The sequence below is a fragment of the Coregonus lavaretus genome (genome assembly GCF_964263955.1).
Source record: "Coregonus lavaretus genome assembly, contig: HAP1_SCAFFOLD_527, whole genome shotgun sequence".
Taxonomy (NCBI): Eukaryota; Metazoa; Chordata; class Actinopteri; order Salmoniformes; family Salmonidae; genus Coregonus; species Coregonus lavaretus.
Genome location: NW_028165900.1, coordinates 218,390 through 230,358, shown reverse-complemented (window position 1 = coordinate 230,358; position 11,969 = coordinate 218,390).

Below are 11,969 nucleotides of genomic sequence, written 5' to 3'. Positions count from 1 at the left end.
TGAGGATTTTTATTTAATCAATTTTAGAGTAAGGCTGTAATGTGGAAAAAGTCCAGGGGTCTGAATAGTTTCCAAATGCAATATACACTGCTCAAAAAAATTAAGGGAACACTTAAACAACACAATGTATGTCCAAGTCAATCACACTTCTGTGAAATCAAACTGTCCACTTAGGAAGCAACACTGATTGACAATAAATGTCACATGCTGTTGTGCAAATGGAATAGACAACAGGTGGAAATTATAGGCAATTAGCAAGACACCCCCAATAAAGATGTGGTTCTGCAGGTGGTGACCACAGACCACTTCTCAGTTCCTATGCTTCCTAGCTGATGTTTTGGTCACTTTTGAATGCTGGCGGTGCTTTCACTCTAGTGGTAGCATGAGACGGAGTCTACAACCCACACAAGTGGCTCAGGTAGTGCAGCTCATCCAGGATGGCACATCAATGCGAGCTGTGGCAAGAAGGTTTGCTGTGTCTGTCAGCGTAGTGTCCAGAGCATGGAGGCGCTACCAGGAGACAGGCCAGTACATCAGGAGACGTGGAGGAGGCCGTAGGAGGGCAACAACCCAGCAGCAGGACCGCTACCTCCGCCTTTGTGCAAGGAGGAGCAGGAGGAGCACTGCAAGTCCTGCAAAATGACCTCCAGCAAGCCACAAATGTGCATGTGTCTGCTCAAACGGTCAGAAACAGACTCTATGAGGGCCCGACGTCCACAGGTGGGGGTTGTGCTTACAGCCCAACACCGTGCAGGACGTTTGGCATTTGCCAGAGAACACCAAGATTGGCTAATTCGCCACTGGCGCCCTGTGCTCTTCACAGATGAAAGCAGGTTCACATTGAGCACATGTGACAGTCTGGAGACGCCGTGGAGAACGTTCTGCTGCCTGCAACATCCTCCAGCATGACCGGTTTGGCGGTGGGTCAGTCATGGTGTGGGGTGGCATTTCTTTGGGGGGCCGCACAGCCCTCCATGTGCTCGCCAGAGGTAGCCTGACTGCCATTAGGTACCGAGATGAGATCCTCAGACCCCTTGTGAGACCATATGCTGGTGCGGTTTGCCCTGGGTTCCTCCTAATGCAAGACAATGCTAGACCTCATGTGGCTGGAGTGTGTCAGCAGTTCCTGCAAGAGGAAGGCATTGATGCTATAGACTGGCCCGCCCGTTCCCCAGACCTGAATCCAATTGAGCACATCTGGGACATCATGTCTCGCTCCATCCACCAACGCCACGTTGCACCACAGACTGTCCAGGAGTTGGCGGATGCTTTAGTCCAGGTCTGGGAGGAGATCCCTCAGGAGACCTTCCGCCACCTCATCAGGAGCATGCCCAGGCGTTGTAGGGAGGTCATACAGGCACGTGGAGGCCACACACACTACTGAGCCTCATTTTGACTTGTTTTAAGGACATTACATCAAAGTTGGATCAGCCTGTAGTGTGGTTTTCCACTTTAATTTTGAGTGTGACTCCAAATAAATTTGATTTCCATTGATAATTTTTGTGTGATTTTGTTGTCAGCACATTCAACTATGTAAAGAAAAAAGTATTTAATAAGATTATTTCATTCATTCAGATCTAGGATGTGTTATTTTAGTGTTCCCTTTATTTTTTTGAGCAGTGTATATTAAACTCTGACAGACAGACCTGGGGTTAGGGGGTGAGACTGGGGTTAGGGGGTGAGACTGGGGTTAGGGGGTGAGACTGGGGTTAGGGGGTGAGACTGGGGTTAGGGGGTGAGACTGAGCCTGGGGTTAGGGGGTGAGACTGGGCCTGGGGTTAGGGGGTGAGACTGGGGTTAGGGGGTGAGACTGGGGTTAGGGGGTGAGACTGGGGTTAGGGGGTGAGACTGAGCCTGGGGTGAGACTGGGGTTAGGGGGTGAGACTGGGGTTAGGGGGTGAGACTGAGCCTGGGGTTAGGGGGTGAGACTGGGGTTAGGGGGTGAGACTGGGGTTAGGGGGTGAGACTGAGCCTGGGGTTAGGGGGTGAGACTGGGGTTAGGGGGTGAGCCTGGGGTTAGGGGGTGAGACTGAGCCTGGGGTTAGGGGGTGAGACTGGGGTTAGGGGGTGAGACTGGGGTTAGGGGGTGAGACTGGGCCTGGGGTTAGGGGGTGAGCCTGGGGTTAGGGGGTGAGACTGGGGTTAGGGGGTGAGACTGAGCCTGGGGTTAGGGGGTGAGACTGGGGTTAGGGGGTGAGCCTGGGGTTAGGGGGTGAGACTGAGCCTGGGGTTAGGGGGTGAGACTGGGGTTAGGGGGTGAGACTGGGGTTAGGGGGTGAGACTGGGCCTGGGGTTAGGGGGTGAGACTGGGGTTAGGGGGTGAGACTGGGGTTAGGGGGTGAGACTGGGGTTAGGGTGAGACTGGGCCTGGGGTTAGGGGGTGAGACTGGGGTTAGGGGGTGAGACTGGGGTTAGGGGGTGAGACTGGGGTTAGGGTGAGACTGGGCCTGGGGTTAGGGGGTGAGACTGGGGTTAGGGGGTGAGACTGGGCCTGGGGTTAGGGTGAGACTGGGCCTGGGGTTAGGGGGTGAGACTGGGCCTGGGGTTAGGGGGTGAGACTGGGGTTAGGGGGTGAGACTGGGCCTGGGGTTAGGGGGTGAGCCTGGGGTTAGGGGGTGAGACTGGGGTTAGGGGGTGAGACTGGGGTTAGGGGGTGAGACTGAGCCTGGGGTTAGGGGGTGAGACTGGGGTTAGGGGGTGAGCCTGGGGTTAGGGGGTGAGACTGAGCCTGGGGTTAGGGGGTGAGACTGGGGTTAGGGGGTGAGACTGGGGTTAGGGGGTGAGACTGGGCCTGGGGTTAGGGGGTGAGACTGGGGTTAGGGGGTGAGACTGGGGTTAGGGGGTGAGACTGGGGTTAGGGGGTGAGACTGGGGTTAGGGGGTGAGACTGGGCCTGGGGTTAGGGGGTGAGACTGGGGTTAGGGGGTGAGACTGGGGTGAGACTGGGGTTAGGGGGTGAGACTGGGGTTAGGGTGAGACTGGGCCTGGGGTTAGGGGGTGAGACTGGGGTTAGGGGGTGAGACTGGGGTTAGGGGGTGAGACTGGGGTTAGGGGGTGAGCCTGGGGTTAGGGGGTGAGACTGGGGTTAGGGTGAGACTGGGGTTAGGGGGTGAGCCTGTGGTTAGGGGGTGAGACTGGGGTTAGGGGGGGAGACTGGGGTTAGGGGGGGAGACTGGGGTTAGGTGGGGAGACTGGGGTTAGGGGGTGAGACTGGGGTTAGGGGGTGAGACTGGGGTGAGGGGGTGAGGGGGTGAGACTGGGGTTAGGGGGTGAGACTGGGGTTAGGGGGTGAGACTGGGGTGAGGGGGTGAGACTGGGGTTAGGGGGTGAGACTGGGGTTAGGGGGTGAGACTGGGCCTGGGGTTAGGGGGTGAGCCTGGGGTTAGGGGGTGAGACTGGGGTTAGGGGGGGAGACTGGGCCTGGGGTTAGGGGGTGAGCCTGGGGTTAGGGGGTGAGACTGGGGTTAGGGGGTGAGACTGGGGTTAGGGGGTGAGACTGGGGTTAGGGGGGGAGACTGGGGTTAGGGGGTGAGACTGGGGTTAGGGGGGGAGACTGGGGTTAGGGGGTGAGACTGGGGTTAGGGGGTGAGACTGAGCCTGGGGTTAGGGGGTGTGACTGAGCCTGGGGTTAGGGGGTGAGACTGGGGTTAGGGGGTGAGACTGGGGTTAGGGGGTGAGACTGAGCCTGGGGTTAGGGGGTGTGAGACTGAGCCTGGGGTTAGGGGGTGAGACTGGGGTTAGGGGGTGAGACTGAGCCTGGGGTTAGGGGGTGAGACTGAGCCTGGGGTTAGGGGGTGAGACTGGGGTTAGGGGGTGAGACTGGGGTTAGGGGGTGAGACTGGGGTTAGGGGGTGAGACTGGGGTTAGGGGGTGAGACTGGGGTTAGGGGGGGAGACTGGGGTTAGGGGGTGAGACTGGGGTTAGGGGGGGAGACTGGGGTTAGGGGGTGAGACTGGGGTTAGGGGGTGAGACTGAGCCTGGGGTTAGGGGGTGTGACTGAGCCTGGGGTTAGGGGGTGAGACTGGGGTTAGGGGGTGAGACTGGGGTTAGGGGGTGAGACTGAGCCTGGGGTTAGGGGGTGAGACTGAGCCTGGGGTTAGGGGGTGAGACTGAGCCTGGGGTTAGGGGGTGAGACTGGGGTTAGGGGGTGAGACTGGGCCTGGGGTTAGGGGGTGAGACTGAGACTGGGGTTAGGGGGTGAGACTGAGCCTGGGGTTAGGGGGTGAGACTGGGGTTAGGGGGTGAGACTGAGCCTGGGGTTAGGGGGTGAGACTGGGGTTAGGGGGTGAGACTGAGCCTGGGGTTAGGGGGTGAGACTGAGCCTGGGGTTAGGGGGTGAGACTGGGGTTAGGGGGTGAGACTGAGCCTGGGGTTAGGGGGTGAGACTGAGCCTGGGGTTAGGGGGTGAGACTGAGCCTGGGGTTAGGGGGTGAGACTGAGCCTGGGGTTAGGGGGTGAGACTGAGCCTGGGGTTAGGGGGTGAGACTGAGCCTGGGGTTAGGGGGTGAGACTGGGGTTAGGGGGTGAGACTGGGGTTAGGGGGTGAGACTGAGCCTGGGGTTAGGGGGTGAGACTGAGCCTGGGGTTAGGGGGTGAGACTGAGCCTGGGGTTAGGGGGTGAGACTGGGGTTAGGGGGTGAGACTGGGGTTAGGGGGTGAGACTGAGCCTGGGGTTAGGGGGTGAGACTGAGCCTGGGGTTAGGGGGTGAGACTGAGCCTGGGGTTAGGGGGTGTGACTGAGCCTGGGGTTAGGGGGTGAGCCTGGGGTTAGGGGGTGAGACTGAGCCTGGGGTTAGGGGGTGTGACTGAGCCTGGGGTTAGGGGGTGAGATGAATGATTTCACTCAAATACAATGCTTTTAGTTTTGTTAATATTCAGGACTAACTTATTCCTTGCCACCCATTCTGAAACTAACTGCAGCTCTTTGTTAAGTGTTGCTGTCATTTCAGTCGCTGTAGTAGCTGACGTGTATAGTGTTGAGTCATCCACATACATAGACACTCTGGCTTTACTCAAATCCAGTGGCATGACATTAGTAAAGATTGATAAAAATAAGGGGCCTAGACAGCTGCCCTGGGGAATTCCTGATTCTACCTGGATTATGTTGGAGAGGCTTCCATTAAAGAACACCCTCTGTGTTCTGTTAGACAGGTAACTCTTTATCCACAATATAGCAGGGGGTGTAAAGCTATGATCAATAATGTCAAAAGCCGCACTGAAGTCTAACAAAACAGCCCCCACAATCTTTTTATCATCAATTTATAATAATAATAATAATATGCCATTTAGCAGATGCTTTTATCCAAAGCGACTTACAGTCATGCGTGCATACATTTTTGTGTATGGGTGGTCCCGGGGATCGAACCCACTACCTTGGCATTACAAGCGCCGTGCTCTACCAGCTGAGCTACAGAGGACCACCAATTTCTCTCAGCCAATCATCAGTCATTTGTGTAAGTGCTGTGCTTGTTGAATGTCCTTCTCTATAAACTTGCTGAAAGTTTGTTGTCAATTTCTTTACTGTAAAATAGCGTTGTATCTGGTCAAACACCATTTTATCCAAAAGTTTACTAAGGGTTGGTAACAGGCTGATTGGTCGGCTATTTGAGCCAGTAAAGGGGGCTTTACTATTCTTAGGTAGCAGAATGAATTTTGCTTCCCTCCAAGCCTGGGGGCACACACTTTCTAGTAGGCTTAAATTGAAAATATGACAAATAGGAGTGGCAATATCGTCCGCTATTATCCTCAGCAATTTTCCATCCAAGTTGTCAGACCCTGGTGGCTTGTCATTGTTAACAGACAACAATACTTTTTCACCTCTTCCACACTCACTTTACGGAATTCAAAATTACAACGCTTGTCTTTCATAATTTGGTCAGATATACTTGGATGGTAGTGTCAGCAATTGTTGCTGGCATGTCATACCTACATTTGCTAATCTTGCCAATGAAAAAAGTATTAAAGTAGTTGGCAATATCAGTTGGCTTTGTGATGAATGAGCCATCTGATTCAGTGAATGATGGAGCTGAGTTTGCCTTTTTTCCCAAAATTTAATTTAAGGCGCTCCAAAGCTTTTTACTATCATTCATATATATTCATACAAAAACATTTTTTAAAGTGAAATATTAGCTTTTGTCTGAAGCTGAAAGACAGGAAATTCCTATGCTAATTTCACCTATGCACTAACAAGGCTTTTCAGCATAAGCAGCTTGACTACTGCTAGAGTACTGTAGCTTTATTGATCTACTGTACTTCAACAACAGATGTACTCACATTGGATGAGTTGATTAGGATTCAAACCTTCTCTCAAACAGCCTAATACATTCTCTTAGAATAGATTTACCCCATTAATGTACTTGGTATTGTAAAGGTGTTTTTTCATGTAAGACATCATCCCATTCCACTCATTTATGAGGTGTCCCAGACACAGATTGAGCCTTGTCCTGGACTATAAAGCCAGATCAATGGAAAATCTCCAGACAAATGTCTTTCTAGTCCAGAACTAGGTGTAGTCTGTGAAACCACTCCTTAACCCTACATGTGACCTAGCTTAATACATAGGCCTTCTCAGATGGGAAATGGATAAGGTAGTTGACAGCTTTTCAACATATTTTGAACCTAGAAAGTGTTTGAACACATGGCAAGTGACTGGGCTGAGCGGGAACTGTGCTTCCATAGAGGTAGGGGGGCTAGCAGGCCAGAGGGTTAGGGTTAGGGTTAACCCTAGCAGGCCAGAGGGTTAGGGTTAGGGTTAGGGTTAACCCTAGCAGGCCAGAGGTGGATGAACGTAGTGAGCGGGAACTGTGCTTTCGTAGAGGTAGGGGGGCTAGCAGGCCTTAGGGTTAGGGTTAGGGTTAACCCTAGCAGGCCAGAGGGTTAGGGTTAGGGTTAGGGTTAGGGTTAGGGTTAACCCTAGCAGGCCAGAGGTGGATGGGTTAGGGTTAGGGTTAGGGTTAACCCTAGCAGGCCAGAGGGTTAGGGTTAGGGTTAGGGTTAACCCTAGCAGGCCAGAGGGTTAGGGTTAGGGTTAGGGTTAACCCTAGCAGGCCAGAGGGTTAGGGTTAGGGTTAGGGTTAGGGTTAGGGTTAACCCTAGCAGGCCAGAGGGTTAGGGTTAGGGTTAACCCTAGCAGGCCAGAGGGTTAGGGTTAGGGTTAACCCTAGCAGGCCAGAGGGTTAGGGTTAGGGTTAGGGTTAGGGTTAACCCTAGCAGGCCAGAGGGGGATGAACGTAGTGGCACATGGCAAGTGTTTGCAGAAGAAACAAATATGTTGTTGTTGAAGAGTCAGTGCTGTATTTGTAATGGGAATCAGGCTGCCGAGTTCCCGGAGTGCCCTGTTATGTAATGGGAATCACGTTCCCGAGTTCCCGGAGTGCCCTGTTATGTAATGGGAATCACGTTCCCGAGTTCCCGGAGTGCCCTGTTATGTAATGGGAATCACGTTCCCGAGTTCCCGGAGTGCCCTGTTATGTAATGGGAATCAGGCTACCGAGTTCCCAGAGTGCCCTGTTATGTAATGGGAATCAGGCTACCGAGTTCCCGGAGTGCCCTGTTATGTAATGGGAATCAGGCTACCGAGTTCCCGGAGTGCCCTGTTATGTAATGGGAATCAGGCTCCCGAGTTCCCAGAGTGCCCTGTTATGTAATGGGAATCAGGCTACCGAGTTCCCGGAGTGCCCTGTTATGTAATGGGAATCAGCCTCCCGAGTTCCCGGAGTGCCCTGTTATGTAATGGGAATCAGCCTCAAAGTTCCCGGAGTGCCCTGTTATGTAATGGGAATCAGGCTCCCGAGTTCCCGGAGTGCCCTGTTATGTAATGGGAATCAGGCTCCCGAGTTCCCGGAGTGCCCTGTTATGTAATGGGAATCACGTTCCCGGAGTGCCCTGTTATGTAATGGGAATCACGCTCCCGAGTTCAATCTAGGTAACATCAGACCAGATAACCTTGTTTGTCATGGTCAGAGTCGTTTAGGTGCCTCTTGGCAAACTCCAAGCGGGCTGAACTCTGGAGCTCTGTCAAAGTGATCATTGGGTTCTTGGTCACCTCCCTGACAAAGGCCCTTCTCCCCCGATTGCTCAGTTTGGCCGGGCGGCCAGCTCTAGGAAGAGTCTTGGTGGTTCCAAACTTCTTCCATTTAAGAATGATGGAGGCCACTGTGTTCTTGGGGACCTTCAATGCTGCAGACATTTTTGTTACCCTTCCCCAGATCTGTGCCTCGACACAATCCTGTCTCGGAGCTCTACGGACAATTCCTTCGACCTCATGGCTTGGTTTTTGCTCTGACATGCACTGTCAACTGTGGGACCTTATATAGACAGGTGTGCCTTTCCAAATTGAATTTATCTCAGGTGGACTCCAATCAAGTTGTAGAAACATCTCAAGGAAGATCAATGGAAACAGGATTGACCTGAGCAAAATTACGAGATTCATAACAAAGGGTCTGCATACTTATGTAAATAAGGTATCTGTTTTTTATTTCTAATACATTTGCAAAAATGGCTAAACCTGTTTTCGCTTTGTCATCATGGGACTGATAAATGCAGAACATTTAAATTAAAATTCTACCACAGCGACCATGTTATTTTTGGGAAGCATATTTGGTTATGAGTTCGGACATATGAAGTTTCTATGTGACGACTACTTCTAAGACGCATACATTCAGTTGCTCCGAACTCACTTCACTTTCACTAAGGAGGGAGGCACTCTCGGCTGGTGCTAGCACAGGCTAAGATTAAATACACTGCTGGAACAACAATGAAGGTGTTTCCATGTCCTATTCATTGGAAAGACTGCTCAGAAAACCAGGTGTTTTAATCGGTGTTTGCTTCCTTAGAGTTTGAGCTGATGTCTATTAAGATAAGCAGAGTACGGTGTTTCCATGACTACAGCATCATCTGCCTACTGCCATAATCAGTTTAATATCAAATGATTACTGTGCATGTAAACGTACTGACTGATGGAAATAAAATGCTAGGACACCGACGTCTTGCTATCAGACAAGCTAAAGAAGTTATTTGCCAGCTACTAAGGACTGTGGGCTCTCCTTCTCCGTGGCCGACGTGAGTAAGACATTTAGAGGCGTTAACCCTCGCAAGGCTGCCGGCCCAGACGGCATCCCTAGCCACGTCCTCAGAGCATGCGCAGGCTAGCTGGCTGGTGTGTTTACAGACATAGTCAATCTCTCCCTTTCCCAGTCTGCTGTCCCCACATGCTTCAAGATGGCCACCATTGTTCCTGTACCCAAGAATGCAAAGGTAACTGAACTAAATGACTATCGCCCCGTAGTACTCACTTCTGTCATCATGAAGTGCTTTGAGAGACTAGTCAAGGATAATTTCACCTCTACCTTACCTGTCACCCTAGACCCACTTCAATTTGCTTACTGCCTCAATAGATCCATAGACGATGCAATCGCCATCACACTGCACACTGCCCTATCCCATCTGGACAAGAGGAATACCTATGTAAGAATGCTGTTAATTGACTATAGCTCAGCATTCAACACCATAGTACCCTCCAAGCTCATCATTAAGCTCGAGGCCCTGGGTCTGAACCCCGCCCTGTGCAACTGGGTCCTGGACTTCCTGACGGGCCGCCCCCAGGTGGTGAAGGTAGGAAACAACATCTCCACTTTGCTGATCCTCAACACTGGGGCCCCACAAGGGTGTGTGCTCAGCCCCCTCCTGTACTCCCTGTTCACCCATGACTGCGTAGCCAAGCACGCTTCCAACTCAATCATCAAGTTTGCAGACGACACAACAGTAGTAGGCTTGATTACCAACAACGATTAGACAGCCTACAGGGAGGAGGTGAGGGCTCTCGGAGTGTGGTGTCAGGAAAATAACCTCTCACTCAACGTCAACAAAACAAAGGAGATGATCGTGGACTTCAGGAAACAGCAGAGGGAGCACCCCACATCGACAGGACCGCAGTGGAGAAGGTAGAAAGTTTTAAGTTCCTCAGCGTACATATCACTGACAAACTGAAATGGTCCACCCACACAGACAGTGTGGTGAAGAAGGCGCAACAGCGTCTCTTCAACCTCAGGAGGCTGAAGAAATGTGGCCTGGCACCTAAAACCCTCACAAACTTTTAGAGATGCACAATTGAGAGCATCCTGTCGGGCTGTATCACCGCCTGGTACGGCAACTGCACCGCCCAAAACCGCAGGGCTCTCCAGAGGGTGGTGCAGTCTGCACAACGCATCACTGGGGGCAAACGACCTGCCCTCCAGGACACCTACAGCACCCGATGTCACAGGAAGGCCAAAAAGATCATCAAGGACAACTACCACCCGAGCCACTGCCTGTTCACCCCGCTATCATCCAGAAGGCGAGGTCAGTACAGGTGCATCAAAGCTGGGACCGAGAGAATGAAAATCAGCTTCTATCTCAAGGCCATCAGACTGTTAAACAGCCATCACTAGCACAGAGAGGCTGCTGCCTACATACAGACTTGAAAATCACTGGCCACTTTAATAAATGGAACACTAGTCACTTTAATAATGTTTACATATCTTGCATTACCCATCTCATATGTATATATTGTTTTCTATTGTGGGGATTTATTATTCTCATAAATGTTTGTGATGAATAACTTAGAAGGAATGCATTAATGATAAGCATAGGTTTGTACTATACTGATATAAATTGTTTCACATAACAGGCTGTGATTCATGTGAGGAACGTTAGGGGGTAAGATGAGATAAGAACTTGTGTCTCAAAATACTAGACTACACTGCTTCTTTGATCTGTGAACCGTCCAAGGACATGGGTACTGCAAAAAGTGCTGACTCTACAGGTTATTATGATAGCAACGTATACCTGGCAACAGGCATATCTCCCGAGTGGCGCAGTGGTCTAAGGCATAGCTGTGCCACTAGAGATCCTGGTTCGTATCCAGGCTCTGTCGTAGCCGGCCGCGACCGGGAGACCCATTGGGCGGCGCACAATTGGACCAGCGTCGTCCAGGGTAGGGGAGGGAATGGCTGGCAGGGATGTAGCAACGCCAGGGTTGTGGGTTCGCCAGGGTTGTGGGTTCAATTCCCACGGGGGGCCAGTATGAAAAAATAATAAATAAATAAATAATGTATGCACTCACTAACTGTAAGTCGCTCTGGATAAGAGCGTCTGCTAAATGACTAAAATGTAAATGTAAATGTAAACAGTGTGCAACAAGGAACGGTGGAGCGCCAATGACCACCATAATTTGCAAATAAATTCATTAAAAATCCTACAATGTGATTTTCTGGATTTTTTTTCTCATTTTGTCTGTCATAGTTGATGTGTACCTATGATGAAAATTACAGGCCTCTCTCATCTTTTTAAGTGGGAGAACTTGCATAATTGGTGGCTGACTAAATACTTTTTTCCCCCACTGTATCTTGCATTACCCATCTCATATGTATATATTGTATTCTATACTATCTTAATAATGTTTACATATCTTGCATTACCCATCTCATATGTATATATTGTATTCTATACTATCTTAATAATGTTTACATATCTTGCATTACCCATCTCATATGTATATACTGTATTCTATACTATCTTAATAATGTTTACATATCTTGCATTACCCATCTCATATGTATATACTGTATTCTATACTATCTATTGCATCTTAGCCTATGCTGCTCTGATAATGACATTGCTCATCCATATATTTATATATTCTTATTCCATTCCTTTAGTTAGATTTGTGTGTATTAGGTATTGGTTGTGGAACTGTTAGATATTACTGGTTAGATATTACTGCACTGTCGGAACTAGAAGCACAAGCCTTTCGCTCCACTCGCAACAACATCTGCTAACCATGTGTATGTGACCAATACATTTGATTTGATTTAGAAGCAAGAGGAAAGAATGTTAATGAATGCCTTATTGCTTAACATTGGTCACAAATGTGTTTGTCCGTAAGCCCAGGGCTTTGGAATACAAGTGTGAATCATCAGCTGAGGGCGGAGT